We start from the raw sequence: 14,279 nt of genomic DNA, 5'->3' as shown, positions 1-14,279 counted from the left end.
CTCCTTGGCTTGTTGAGGCATGGGGTACTGCCTAACTGCAACTGGGTCAGCCCCAGGTTTGAGTTCAACAAATATGTGTGGACGATGGTTTGCCAGCCCTAGATCCCCAGTTTCAGCCCAGGCTTGTGGGTATTTCTGGAGCCACTGGTCAATGTGGACATCAGGAGTTAGGGGCTCCTCATATAAGCGGTTCTCATCAGCTAGTTGGAGAGAGAGGACCTGAATAGGCTTCCTGTCCGAACTTAAGAGTTGTGCTCCTTGCAGGCCAAAATGACTCTGAGCCCTCATTTTTGAGAAAAGGTCTCTCCCCAGCAGGGGTAAGGACAGTCTGGGATTCTCATGAAAGAGTGGGTTACCCAGCCCACACCTAAATCTACTAAACTTTGGGTAGTCCATGAATACTGTTTGTTCCCGGTGGCACCTTGGACCCAAGATCGCTTACTGAGGTAGGCCCATTGGCCTCTCATAATACTGAGTGTTGAGCCCCCGTGTCCACCCAGAAGTCAGTTGGTTTCCCCTCCACTTTAATAGTACCCTAGGTTCGGGGAGGGGCTCCGAACTCCGTCCCCCCTAGTCCCTGTTTCCAGCAAACAATACTTTTGCCTTATCTCTACTTCTGGGCAGTTCTCAGCCCAGTGTCCTTCATTGTTGTAAACGAGGCACCGGTTTCTTCCTTTGAAGCAATTTTTATGTCGGTGTCCTTTTTTTTTTGCAGTAGGAGCACCATTTCTCCTTTGATGGACCAGAGATTTTTTCTAATTGCTGGCAGCGGTCTTCTGGGTTTGCAGTCATGGCCAGCAACACTCTAGCTAAATCTCTAATTCATCTTTTTTCTGCCTTTACTTGTTTCTCCTCAGCACTGTCCCTGATATTGTACACTCTTTCTGCTATCTCTACTAGATCTCGGAGAGTCTTTTCTTCGAGGCACTCGACTTTTTGTAGTTTTCTCTTAATGTCGGGTGCAGCCTGGTTAATGAAAGCCATCACCACGGTTGACTTATGATCTGCGTGCCCTGGATCGAATGGGGTGAACTGCCTGAAGGCTTCTATCACCCGTCTAGAAAAGCGGCAGGGCTTTCATTTGCCTCCTGCCTTAAATCATACACCCTAGTCAGATTTGTGGGCCTCTTAGCGGCCGCTTTGAGACCTGCCAATAGAGCCTGGCGATAGACCTTGAGGCGCTCCTTACCTTCTCCTGTGTTATAATCCCAATTGGGGCGGACAAGGGGAAATCTGGCATCAATTTCAGCGGGGTTTATGGTGGGGACCCCTGTTGGACCAGGAACGAGCTTTCGTGCTCCCAGCAGGATCCGTTCTCACTCCTCAGTTGTAAACAGACCCTGTAACAATTGCTGACAATCATCCCAAGTGGGTTGGTGAGTAAAGAGTACAGTTTGTAATAACCCAATGAGGCCTTTGGGGTTCTCTGAGTGTGGGGTGGGGAGTTTGAGATCCCCAATTATAAAGGTCATAAGAGGCAAAGGGCCAATATTGATGAGGCTGATTTCCTGCCTCATCTCTAGGTCCCATGGCTCACAAGGGGAACACCGTAGAGTTTGGGGTGGTGCCCCTTCCGGCACGGGTCCCATATGCTGGGCCTCATTCAACAGAAGGGGATGGAGCAAGGAAGAAGGTGTGGTGGCAATGCGACATTTGGAGCAGGGTCAGAGAGAGTTGGAGGGGGTCGGTTAGGTGGAGGAGGAAAGAGGAGATCCTCATCTGCTCCTCCCTGCAAAACTGGGTAGAGGGTGCTGAGGGGAAGGCCATAGTTCATCTAGGCTTTTCTTCTTCTGGGTTTCAATTCACCAGAATCTGAGAAGATACTGGAGACAGAAAGGATTTCACCCAAACGGGTGTGTTAGTGACCAGGTCCTTCCAGAAAACAATGTATCGTATCTGATCCAGATGGCCCCCCATATGTTGGAAAACTCTTTCTTCTATTTCTTCTAATATGGGGAAGTAAAAAGTACCTTCAGGTGGCCTTCCCACATTAAAGGTGGGCCACTCAGATTTACAGAGTTTTTCCCTCTTTTCCTTCTTGACCTCCTTCAATAGTTTGTGGGCCTAGGGGAGTGGAAGTAGATTGTCCCATGGTGCTAGTGCAAACAAAATAAACCAACACAGAAAACAATATCAAGCCACAGAACACAGGAACTAGTCCTCCTGGCCAGGAGAGGAGAAAACCAAAGTGAGATAATGGTCCTTGCGCACTTTCCAAAGAAAAATATGTAGGGTAAAGACGCCAAACTCCCATAAGCAAAACAGATGGGGAACTTCAACCCTATTCCTAAATGTAGACAAATAGACACACAGCAAATAGATGCACAGGGAAGCATACACAAGAGCCTCCAACAGGCTCTACTGCTGCCCCCAGCAGGATTCCTAACAGATAGACATGGGGGACCCAGTCTTTTTCCGTCCCCTGTGTGATCGATTCCAACTTACTCCAGAGAATGTCACTGCTCAATCGTGTACTCTCTGGGCTCCCTGCAAGCGCCACGGGACTTGACCCTCTCTCAAACTTTACACAATGTGAGTGAGTGCCCTACCTACACCAGTATCTCCAACAGATGCCACACTTGCCCCCTGTATCTCTGCGAATGTGAACAGGTAACGACCCTTGCCCGTGGAATTCAGATGCTTTGTCTCCCTCCTGAGGAGGACTTACACAAACAAAGCACACAGAGAAACATACACACAATGGGGTCACACTGCTGCCACCAGTGAAACCCCTAGAAGTACCACACTATAAACAGATGCACAGAGAAGTATACACAAGATGGCTCTGTGGCTAAGCCAAGGGCACCCAGATTTCCCTTACACTGCCGGTGTACGACCTGTTCCAGAGAGCCACCAGAATAGTTGCAAGAGGAAACATACTTACTCCAGCCCCAGTTTCCCCTGCCAGCAGGCCATAATGACACCAGAGTCATGGAACTGACCTTTACCCATGTATACCCTGGAGTCCGTCCAACAAGAAGAGACCTGCACAAGTCTTCCCCTATACCTAAAGGGGTTACACTGCTGCCACCAGTGAAATACCCAAGACCAAGGGAGTCAAATTCCGATTGCTCCCTTTGGCCCCCTGGGCTTCAGACACAAACAGCGTGGACAGAGTGGAAAAGTCCCCTCTCAGTCCCCTGGGAGGGCCATGCGGAATAATCCCCTCTTGGCCCCCCTATGTCAGTGGGTCCGAGATGTCTCTTGGAACCCAGGACCTCGAGCTTTCACGGTGCATCCACCTGGCTCCTTTGAGGCCCCACAGAGGTCTTTTCGGCCACCTCCTGCCTAGGCCCTGCACACAAGGGCCTGCACACACAAAAAAACACAAAAACAGATAAACAAAAAAGACTTACAAGAAAACGAAAAACGAGTGCACTCACCAGCCGGCTATTAGGCCCAACGTGTCGGGGTCCCAACAGCATTGGAGAGGGGGAGGGATTTTTCGGCCAGTGCACCATATGTTATGCCCAAGTTTCCAATATCGCCCCAAAAGAAACCAGAGACTACCAGGGAGACCGAGTCATGCATGCAAAAACAAAGAGCTTTATTACGGGCTTAAGCTAGGGCTCACAGACCCCACCAACCCGCTGGCCATGTGGAGAGAGCCCTGAACATGGCGGCGGAGGGGCTTTTTTAGGAACGGGGCATTACAAGAAATGATGACACAGGTACAGCGATCCATTCCCTACCCCCCTATCAATACTGGCAGTAGTGGGAGCCAATCACAACATTTAGAGTATCAACCAATCACAGAGTGGGCCTAGGACCCTCACATAGGGCGTGACTAAGATCCTCACGTAGGGTGGGGCGTGACTAGCCTCCATCTTTAGTGTTGCCCCTAGAAAGGTCAAAGGTGTTAGCCGGCCTCTCCTGATTGGGTGCCACAGGAGTTGTCCCTCCTTCCCTGGGCAATGTGCACCCTTTCATTGGCCAATGATACTGAGAAGCCGGCACCTTCCCCTTTAAGTACAGGGGAAGGCTGAATCACACCTGTGTCCTTACAACGCCAGCCAGGTCCCTGCCTCCTGACTCCATCAGACCCTGAAACCACCCAGCAGAAGCCACCCCAAACCTCACGAGACTTGCCTGTCTGGGCGGAGACAGCATGGGGGCTGCGGGTGAGGGGGCACACCCCCCCGGCCATAGACCACACACCCCACACCCCACAGAACCCCACACCCCACAGTACCCCACAACACCTCACACCCCAGACCCCACAGCTCCCACACTCCACAGCACTCCACAACACCCACACTCCACAGCACTCCACACCCCACAGCACCCCAGCCCCACATCACCAAACCTCACATCACCACAATCTCACATCACACCAACTCACATTACCCAAAACACAAAGCACCCCAATATCACCCCAACCTCATATCACCCCAACCCCACAATCCCCCACACCCCACATGACCACAAACCCACATCTCCCCACACTTCACATCACGACACACCACACATCACCCAGCCCTCACATCACTTAACACCCCACAGCACCCCATGTGACCACACAACACATCACCCCAACCTCATATCCCACCACACCTCACATCAGCCCACACCACATAGCACCCCACACCCCACAGCACCGCAGCACCTGCTCCCCATGAAGGCTGGGGCCCTGCCCTGAGGCACCTGGGAAGGCAGGAGGGACTCTCCACTTCAGGACAGCTGTGTGAACCTGGCTTTGGAGACGTTTCTTCACGGAGGACAGAGAGACCCAGGTGCCCCTCGACCAGTCTGGCTGGACCATCAATCCCATGCTCAGTGGTCCCAGGCCTGGTCCAAACCTGGCCTTCCCAGGAGGACCCAAGGGACCCTGAAGACAGGCTGCAGACACAGCCAACATGAGGTGCACACTCTTCCCCACCCTTGGCGCAGACGTGTGCATGCAAACCAAGTGGGTGTGAGAGCCCCGGGGGCAGTCCCACATCCCTGGTGCCCACACCCCTGTAGCTGCTGTCCCTGGGGAGACGGGGCAGGCAAGGGTGGCTGGACCACACCAGCTCCCCACCACGAGGGGCAGCACTGGGCACCTGTGCAGACACACCCCACTGGGCGCCTGGGCCTCGGCCAGGGGAGGGGCCCCTCCACCACACACATGGGGTTTTTGACAAGGGACTTTCTATTGTGTTACTACGGTAGCTACTACCACAGTGATAGACCCAGCAGCAAAAACCCACCAGAGCCCCCGGGCTCTCCTGCCTGGCTCCTGATGGTCAGGGCGGGACCCTAGGCCCACATCCACCATAGCCAGGCCTTCACACAACCTCACTGGCAGAAACAGACCTGCTCAAGGTGGACCTGAGCAGGAAGGACAGCATCTTCCCTGGACAAACTCCCAGTGGGAAGGACCCCTGGAGACCCCCGGGGGCTGACAGGAGTGGATGCTGGAGCTGGGCCCACATTAGGCTGCGGACTAACTCACAGACATTAGGGGCAGAACAAGGTGGGTGGGGAGTGGGGCACCTCCCAGCCCGAACCATCCTCAAGGACGTGGGTCCCATCCTGGCCGGGCCATGCAGGCTATGGTAAGAGCCCGAAGGCGAGACAGTGCATGGCCCCCAGGGTAAGCCCCTGCTCGGGGCCCAGAGGTGCGCTCCCCTCCACGCCACCAGGACACTGTCCAGGGCCTCATTCAGCTCTCAGCCACGCGGATGGCCCCCTGGCTCTGGTCCTCCGCTGCATGTCGTGGGGTCCCCGGGCTCCTCCTAAGCACACTCTGCCCCTGCCCGTAACCAGGCTTCCATTCCCAGCAGGGCCACACCAGCTGGTTGGACCTTCCTGAGACACTGGCCACTGGACAGCAAGAATTTTAACTAGAAGGAGGGCGGTGTGACCACATCTGCTGTTTTACTTACAGACACAGCCCAAAGTTCCCAGAAGGGCAGCCTGGGAGGCCAAGGCAAAGGGCAGGGGTGTTGGGAACTGTCCCTCCACAGAGCCTGTCTGCAAGCAGTGGGGCAGTCCTGGGTACCCTCCTCCCCCACTGCCCCCATCCAGTGCCCCTCAGGCCTGAGCCGAGCCTCAAGCCCCTGCCAGCCCACCACAGGCTCCCACAGTGGACAGCTTCTCGCTGGCCAGCCCATAGCCCCCCATGCTGCTGTCCCCACCCTAGAGCAGCTGTTCTGAGCTCCACCAACGCAGCAGACCCGCACCTCCACGACCAGCCTGCCCCATGCCTCCCAGGCCTGGCGTCCACCTTGCACCAGCCCAGGTGTGCTGGGCATGTCCTCTTCCCTCCCAGCTCACCCAGGGCTGCAGACTGCAGCCTCCAGGCTCCCATAAGGCAACTGCGGCCCGCCCCATTCCCAGGGCAGCTCCCTCATGGCCCCTGGGCCCTCCCTGTCTGAGGAAGTGCCTCCCACCATGCAGGGACCAGGCCCTGTTATTGTCACAGGGAGTCACACAGTGGTTTATAACTATGGGTACCACAGCGATGCCCCTCATAGCAGAAACCAGGCCCAGCACCACATGCTGCCTACGGGACACCCTCTGCCCCCAGGCCTGGTCCCTCTGCCCCTGGGCCTGACGGCTCACACTTTTCCGACTGAGGCATGGACCTCTAGCCTCTGGCCCTGGAGGGAAGGTCCCCTCTTGCTGGGGTCCGTCCAGAGGGCCTTCAGGGCTGACAGATTCTGAATAAGGAGGTGGCATCCATGTAGATAGAGGGCTGGACTAGGTCCGGGCAGGAGGAAACCACAGGCCTGGCTGCACACAGAGGCTGAGGGGTCAGGACCTGTGAGCCACGTTGTCCTAGCCCAGCAGGGCAGTGAGCACAGAGTCCTCAGGCTGGCACAAGTCACCCACATCTGCCCACCCATTCACGCTCCTCAGAGGTGCCGTCAGGGACCAGTCCTAGACGCCCAGCTCCTCACCACACACTGCAGATGAGTCATGTCAGGGTCAGGACCCAGGGGACCCCGGGCCCCTCCATCAGGCCCCAATTACCAGCCCAGCTCACTCCACTTCCCAGGAGGGCACCTGCCTCAGCATGTCCCTTAGAGGCAGGCTGAAGAGGTCGTGGCCCCAGCCAGGACAGGCTGAGCAGCTGTGAGCAAGGCCCTCCCCTGGGCCTCGGGGACAGGACATATTGTCTGAGCCTCTGTCACTGTGGGTCCTGGGGTAATACCTCCCACAGGGACATGGCCTACACTCAAAACCAGCCTCCCTCCACAGGGCCAAGTGCCTCCTGCTTGGGGCTGGGCCTACCCCCTCCCATTTGTCTTCAAGGGCTGCAGACCTCAAGCCAGTGCTGTCCCGAGGTAGGGCTGGGGACACTGTGGTCTGGGCCCCAAGGTGCTGTGCAAGGGCCTTGGGAGGAAAGGGTAATGGCAGCGTTGACCTCCAGAGCCGGTCCCCTCCTCCCAACTGCTGGCTTTCCTCCTTGGGAGGCCCCCCTTAAAGGACCAGAGGACAGCACCAAGCTCCCCACAGCAGGCCCTCCTGCACCCTGGGCTCAGGCCTGGGCATGTGGACTGCTGACAGGCAGCTGGCAGGTCCTCTGCAGGGAGCCCTCCCCACTGCCCAGCCATCACCTCTCTTCCTCCTCCCTGAGTTCTCCCAACCACTTCCCTACTTGTGCTGTGCTACTGCCCCTCTGGGGAGGGGAAGTCACAGAGGATGGGGATCTGGGCTCCACAAGGTGACACTCGCTGCAGAGGGAACACCAGGCAGCAGCTGGGGTAGGGGTGGCTGAGGCCCGGAACCTGACCCAGAGCTGAGCCGACCCCTGCAAGCGTTCTGTGAGCCTGTGGCCCAGGCGGGTGCTGGCCTGTCTCCCAAGTCCCTGTGCTCATGACCCCACACCTGCCAGGTGGAGGGCAAGTGTACAGGGCACTGCCAATGCAGGGGAGGGGCTGAGGCTGCTGCAGTGGGAGCTGGGCTGGGGTGTGAAACTTCCACCCCCACCTCAGAGGGACCAGGAAGGAGGGGAGATTCTGCCTGAGACCCTCTCATGGGGGAACGACCCCCACAGTGGCTTAGGACAGACCTAAAGCCCTTCCTTGAGCTCTCTGCCCACAGGAACTCCAGCCTAAAATGACCAGCCAGCAGACCCCTCACAGGCAGGACAGACCCCCCCCCCCATGCCCAGAAGCCCAAGGAGCAGGAGGCCAGCCCATCAGACCTGGGCTCAGGCTGCAACCCTGCTCCACGCAGCATGGGCCGGGGGAAGCTAGCTTCTGCCTCAGAGCCCACACACCCAACTGGGGCTCAACTGGGCTCCAGACTGGACTGAACGTGCCTCCAGAACCCTCAGCCAATGGAACTCCATGCCCCTAGAGCTCAGGAGGAGTGTCCAGCATGGAGAAGCCGCCGCCCTTACATCACACAAGACCAAGAAGGGGGCTGAGCCCCAGCAGGTCAGGTGTCCGAGACAGTCTGTGTCACGCTGGTACAGTGGAAGCTGGCCCCGCAGTGACAGTCTCCAGGCCAGAAACCCCTGCCCCCAAGTGGGTCCACCTGCAGAGGGGCCCGCCTCCTGGTCTGAGGTCTGCATCCTCCCACCAAGCTCAGGGGGTCAGCGAAAGCCTGAGGAGGGGTCCTGCCCAATGCAGTCTCCCAACCTGGGGTCCTTGGTGGATGTTGTGGGGGCCTGAGGCAGGGTGGGTAGCAGTGGATGGGCCCACCGTGCCTCAGGCCATTCATAAAACCTGCCCGTGGGACCCAACACCCGGCACACTTCCACCCAGCACCCCATCCCTTCCGGTGGGGGCCCCGCAGCCAAGAAGGAGCCTAGAGGACTCTGAGCAGCCCAGGGTCAGCGTGTCTGGTGGGAACTGGCAGAGAGACATTGGCCATGGCCAGAAATGCCCCTGTGGCCTCTGGGGGTCCAGTCTGAACCAGTGGTCTGACAGGGGTGCCCACCCACAGCCAGAAGGTTTCCACAGGCCTCATGGTTGACCGGTTGCCCCGAATACCCTCCATACCCCCAATTCAGGGTCAGGACAGGAGGCCAGGCGGGGCAGTGGGGAGCGGGGCCCTATCCTCACCCTCCAGAGCAGACCCTCAAGCCCAGGGTCCCTCAGGGAGACACAAGCATCTGTTCCTGCCACTGTTGCCCTAGGCCAGGGGTCGGCAGGCAGGACCCTCCCATCACTCATCCAGGGCCAGTGCCCAGAGCACAGACCTGTCCTCTGCCCTCTGCCAACGTTGGCTGGGCATGAGCTCCCCGAGAACAGACCTGCTGGTGCCATTGCGGCACAGAGCCCACCCAGCCCGCAGGGCCCTTTAGGAACATCTGGCTGGCGGCCAGCACATGAGATGCCAGTCAGCCACCAGCCGCCAGGCAGGCAGCACCAGGAAGGCCCCCTCGAGGGATCCGCCCACCCCTCCTGCCCATCTCCCATTCAGCCAACTGCCCTCCCCTGTGGAGATGGCCATCCAGGCAGGATCCTCCCCAGAGCCCCCAAGCTCAGCCTGAGTCCTCCAGAGCCCCTATCCCAGCACTGAGGACTCGGCCACACAGGGCAACGAGGGCCCCCCAGTCCACAGCCGGACTCCCCAAAGCCGGAACCCACCATGTGGAGCCGGGCAGAGGAGCCGGGTCTTCTCTGGGGCCCCCACAAGCCTGCACCCTCCCACCCATCACCCACGTCCAGTCTCCAGAGAGCCTTGAGCCCCCAACTCACGGGGCTCCCTTCCTGGGTGGAGTCTCGTCCAGCTGGGCCCCACCAGCCAGCACTGGTCATGGGTGCACAGCCAGCGGGGCTCCAGTCACCCTGTTCCTTCTGGTGCCCAGGGCTCCACACCACACGCCCCGGGCAGGAAGCCGATAAGTGTCAGGCAGCAAACACCCTCCTGCCTCCCCATCCCACCCAGTCCCACTCCTCCACACCCCTCCCTGTCCTCAGGCCTGAGGTTTCCAGGACTTTACCTTCAAGCAGGGCATTCCTTCCATGGGTGTCCCTGAAATTTCTCTCCTGGGCTGTGAGCACAAGGGGCACACACAGCCCTGGGGGTGTGCAGACGTTTGCACACATGCAGTGGGAGCTGTGTGTGTCAGTCAGGGCCCCTTCATGGAGGACGAGGCACTCTAGCTGCAGGTGGAGAGGAGTAGCACCAGGACTTGGTGATGGGGACCCAGGGGCTGGCAAGGATGCCCCCTGGGAGGACAGGGAGCCTCAGATGAGGGAGCCTGGGAGGTCTGAGTTCCTGGGGACCTGCACCAGGGCTCAGGACCGAGCTGGAGCTCGAGACACAGCTGGGCTCCCTGTGATCAGGAGCCCTGGTCCCCGATGGTGATGGAAGGGGCAAAGGGCACACGGGGACACAGATTTGCAAGGTCCAGGCACAGAGGAGCACCCCAGAGCTGGAGCCCCCAGTAGGGTAGGGCGCCAACAAGCCAGTGATCCTGCCCCCAGGCAGGGGACAAAAGCCCCACTTCTCCAGGTCCCTGAGGTCAGCACCCTCAATCTTCAGTGCACACACACCTCCCCACATCCACAGAACCAGACGCAGACATTCTGGGGCACATCCCAAGGAACCCCATGCAGCCCTGAATGAGGACACAATCCAGCCAGGACACACTGCTCGGTCATTGGTCTGTAAGAAGCTGCCCCTTCCCTCATACCCCACCTAATGAAGACACCAAGCCAAAAATACAGATGGAACCTTGGTCCCTGGTGGTGTGAGAGATTCCTCTGTTCTCACGTGCCAGGATTGAGCTGGTACAGCGGGGCTTCTATTATACCCTTCCTGACTGATCTGGTGGAGCAGAGTCCCAGCCCCCACCGCTAGTGGTCCCAACAGTTATCCCTGAAGGAGCATGCGTGCCCCCACCACCACTGGGACTGTGCCTTGAGTCCCATCCTGTCTCCCCAGTTGATGCTGCCCACATCCCACCTGCTCCTGTGCATGCGGGTCCCCAGGGAGCCCGCCCTGGCAGGTAGCCAACAAGAACACAGTCACAGCAAACCAAAGACAGGGCCGTGCCGGGACAGGTAGCACACAGGTGCACACATACCTGTGTTCACCAACACAGAGAAACAAGAACGGATGTTTATTGGAACATACTGATTACAGGGTGCTATTTTCTTTTCTGTTCCATGAATGTTGTTTCTTCATCAAACAGGACTATTTGCAGTTAGGATTATTTATGTGGGATGTTGGAAACACTTAATTGTATTTTTTAAATGTCTTTTCTGTTTTCTGACAGTAATTCATACAAACACTTTTCTTCAACTCTCGAGAGCTTTTTCACACTTTCTAGGCTAGATGCATAAATGCAAGATTTTGTAAAAGGAGAATGTAACTACAAAAGGGCCAGTTAATTTTTTTAATGTTTTTAAATTTATTTTTAGAGAGAGAGACAGGATGTGAGCAGGAAGAGGCAGAGAGAGGGAGACACAGAATCTGAAGCAGGTTCCAGGCTCTGAGCTGCCAGCACGCCCACAATAGGGCGAATCAGACAGATATTACCCTCCTTTATTAGATGTCATAAGGAAGTCTCCGCCCCACAATGCAGTAGGAGATTCTCCTCTGTTTCCTTGTTCCAGCACATTCCTGTGCAGCATCAGCGGCCTGGGGCCCTCCCTGCTGTGTTCTCTGTAGCAGCCAGTCTGACAGCACCGATTCCCAGGGCATCTAGAGTGAGGACGTCAAGCCCTTCAGCCAATGCGTGTGAGCAGGAGCCCCTCACCTGCTGAGTGAGGACCACTCCCAGATCTCCAAACCACACTGGTGCTCAGGCCTTGGTCCCGGCTCTGCCTTGTCCGGGCTCCTCCCTTGTGTGATGACGTGCATTGACTCAGCTCCCCCCGCCTGGTGTGCCCGCTGCTGTTAAACACTAAACGGGCCCCTCCTGCACTGCTGGTGGGAATGCAAATGGGTGCAGCTGCTGTGGAAAACAGTGTGGAGGGTCCTCAAAAAACTATCCAGGAACTCCCCTATGACTCAGCAATAGCACTGCTGGGGATCTGCCCAAAGGATACAGAGGTGCTGATACACAAGGTCACATGCACCCCAATGTTCATAGCGGCTCTGTCAACAATAGCCAAATCATGGAAAGATCCTAAATGTCCATCACCTGATGAATGGATCAAGAAGATGTGGTATATGTATATACAATGGAAAACTACGTGGCAATGAGAATGAAATGTGGCCATTTGTAGCAACGTGGATGGACCTCGAGGGTGTCATGCTAAGCGAAATAAGTCGGCAGAGAAGGACAGACACCCTATGTTTGCATTCATAGGTCTAATAGGAGAACAAGAGAAACCTAATGGAGGACCAGGGGGAGGAGAAGAGGGAAAGAGAGTTGGCGAGAGAGAGGGATGTAAAACTTGAGAGACCATTGAATACTGAAAATGAATTGAGGATCCAAGGGGATGGGGTGGGGGGGCGGGGGCGGAGAAGAGGAAGTGGTGATGGAGGAGGGCACTTGTGGGGAAGAGCACTGGGTGTTAATGGAAACCAATTTGACAATAAACTATTTTTAAAAAGGCAATAGATAAAATAAAATTAGCAGTGAAAAAACCCACAAATGTGTGCCCCTCCTCCCGTGAAGCTGCCCCGCCCCCAGGGCCAGGGCCCCGCCTCCTCCCGCACCAGGAGGGGACACTAGGTGCTGACTCCCCAGGCAGAGGCTCTGAATCTGTTGGGGACATGACCCTGCTCCTCCAAGTGACTCTGCTGTTCCTGTGGCTCTGGCAGGGCAGGCGCCAGTTGCAGGTGTGGACGCGCCTACTCAGCGAATCCCAGCACGGTTCACATTAGAGATAACTGGGCACAATGCACTTCTCAGCACAAAATAGGCGTCACATGTTTCCATTTGTAGCAATAAAGCTTAGCCGACTGGGTCAGCAAGCAGACACGGGTGGGAGCTGTCGGGAGACCCCAAAATTCCGACTGGATGGCTTCGTGGACGGGGCTTCAGACTTCCACAGACGTGGTCGTTGCCACGCAGACCTGCTCCTGGACGCATGAACCATGCACCAAAGCACACAAAAAAAAAAACACGGGCCCGGTTTCACACCAAGAACCGAAGCCATGAAGGGCACACAAGGAAGCCAAATTCGTCCAGCCCCCTGAATCAGGCAGTGTCTACAACTCTCCCCGTCCCCTGGCAGATGCCCAGTGATGATGCCTCAGGAGGGAGGAGACTCGGTTAAGTACGGCTCCAACCAGATTCCGAGCCTGCCCTGGGCGTGCTGGGTCTTACCACCTGTCCCCCATGCTCAAGGAGGCCCTCAGACCCTGGAGAGCAGCTCTGAAGGCCACCTTTCGCCCTGCCCAGTGTCACCTGTGCTGTACTCGGACAGAGCCCCTCCCTGGTTGGTGCTGACACTGGAGATGCAGTGGCTGGACCCATCCCTTCAGGTCTAAGGGCACGTCTCCAGAAGAGCCAGCTCAGACCTCCCTTTGGAGAGCTGGAAGCAAGGTGTCAGAGGAAGAGAGCAGGAAAGAGGAGGCAGCGAGCAGGAAGGGGAGAGCTCAGGCTGGGCAGCAGGTAGAAGCATGAAGTGGGAGGGTGGGCGGAGCATCCAGGCTGGCCACCTGCTCCAGAGACCACCCACTGCATGCATGGGTGCCGGGCCTCACCCCAAACCGCAGACAGATGTGCTCTGTGCTCAAGGTCAAAATATCACCTCCAAGCCCCAGGAGAAAGTTCCCGGAAGTCTCCACTCCGACCCACAGCCCCCGAGAGGCACAGGCATCGCCCTGCCTGCCATAGCCACACAGCAGACACGGGATGGAGGTGCCCACTGGGCAGACACACAACAGGGGCTAGGCTTTCCCGGCCCCAGGCAGGAGGACCACGCCCCCACCCCTCCCCACACAGCTAGCATCCTCCTAAAGGTTCACCCTTCTGGTTTCAACAGTGTGGTCCACAGGAGCCACAGTGCACTGATGGGGAGGCCACAAAGGCCATGCCGGAACAGAGACTGAGGCTTATGTGTTAGTCTCTCCCAAGGGAATGGGAGTGTGTGCAACTGAGGGGCATGCAGCTTGTCACCTATATCCTCAGCAAGTCCCTTAGGTCCAAACACCACTGCCCACAAATTGCCACAGGGCTGTCTAGCCTGGGGATGCCCAGCTACTCCCACTGAAGGGCAGACGCAGGAGATTCTGGAGGAAGCGTCTGGGAGCAGTCCTGGCTCACAGCCTGGGTGCCCCGCTCCCCTCCGTCTGTGCAGCCACTCCAGTCAGCAGGGGAACTGGGCTCACTGCATGCAGGAACCAGCTCCTAATCAGATGTGACCCCTCAGGAGCCCTGACATGGCCTCTGCACCTGCACAAGACACCCTGGTTCTTAGGACGCGTCCATC

General features: G+C 57.2%; 1 long non-coding RNA gene and 1 gene segment (V, D, J or C); one reads left to right on the top strand and one right to left on the bottom strand.

The window, feature by feature from the left end:
* Nucleotides 1-14,279, top strand: part of LOC115292453 — a 494,271-nt gene that overhangs the window by 375,848 nt on the left and 104,144 nt on the right.
* LOC115292458 overlaps nt 11,325-14,279 on the bottom strand; it is a 5,071-nt gene continuing 2,116 nt past the window's right edge. Inside the window, exon 3 of the long non-coding RNA XR_003909002.1 lies at nt 11,325-11,595. This is a non-coding gene — a long non-coding RNA (uncharacterized LOC115292458). The remainder of the gene's footprint in view (nt 11,596-14,279) is intronic.

The sequence above is a fragment of the Suricata suricatta genome, chromosome 5, assembly GCF_006229205.1.
Source record: "Suricata suricatta isolate VVHF042 chromosome 5, meerkat_22Aug2017_6uvM2_HiC, whole genome shotgun sequence".
Taxonomy (NCBI): Eukaryota; Metazoa; Chordata; class Mammalia; order Carnivora; family Herpestidae; genus Suricata; species Suricata suricatta.
This window is presented reverse-complemented; position numbering and strand designations above follow the sequence as displayed.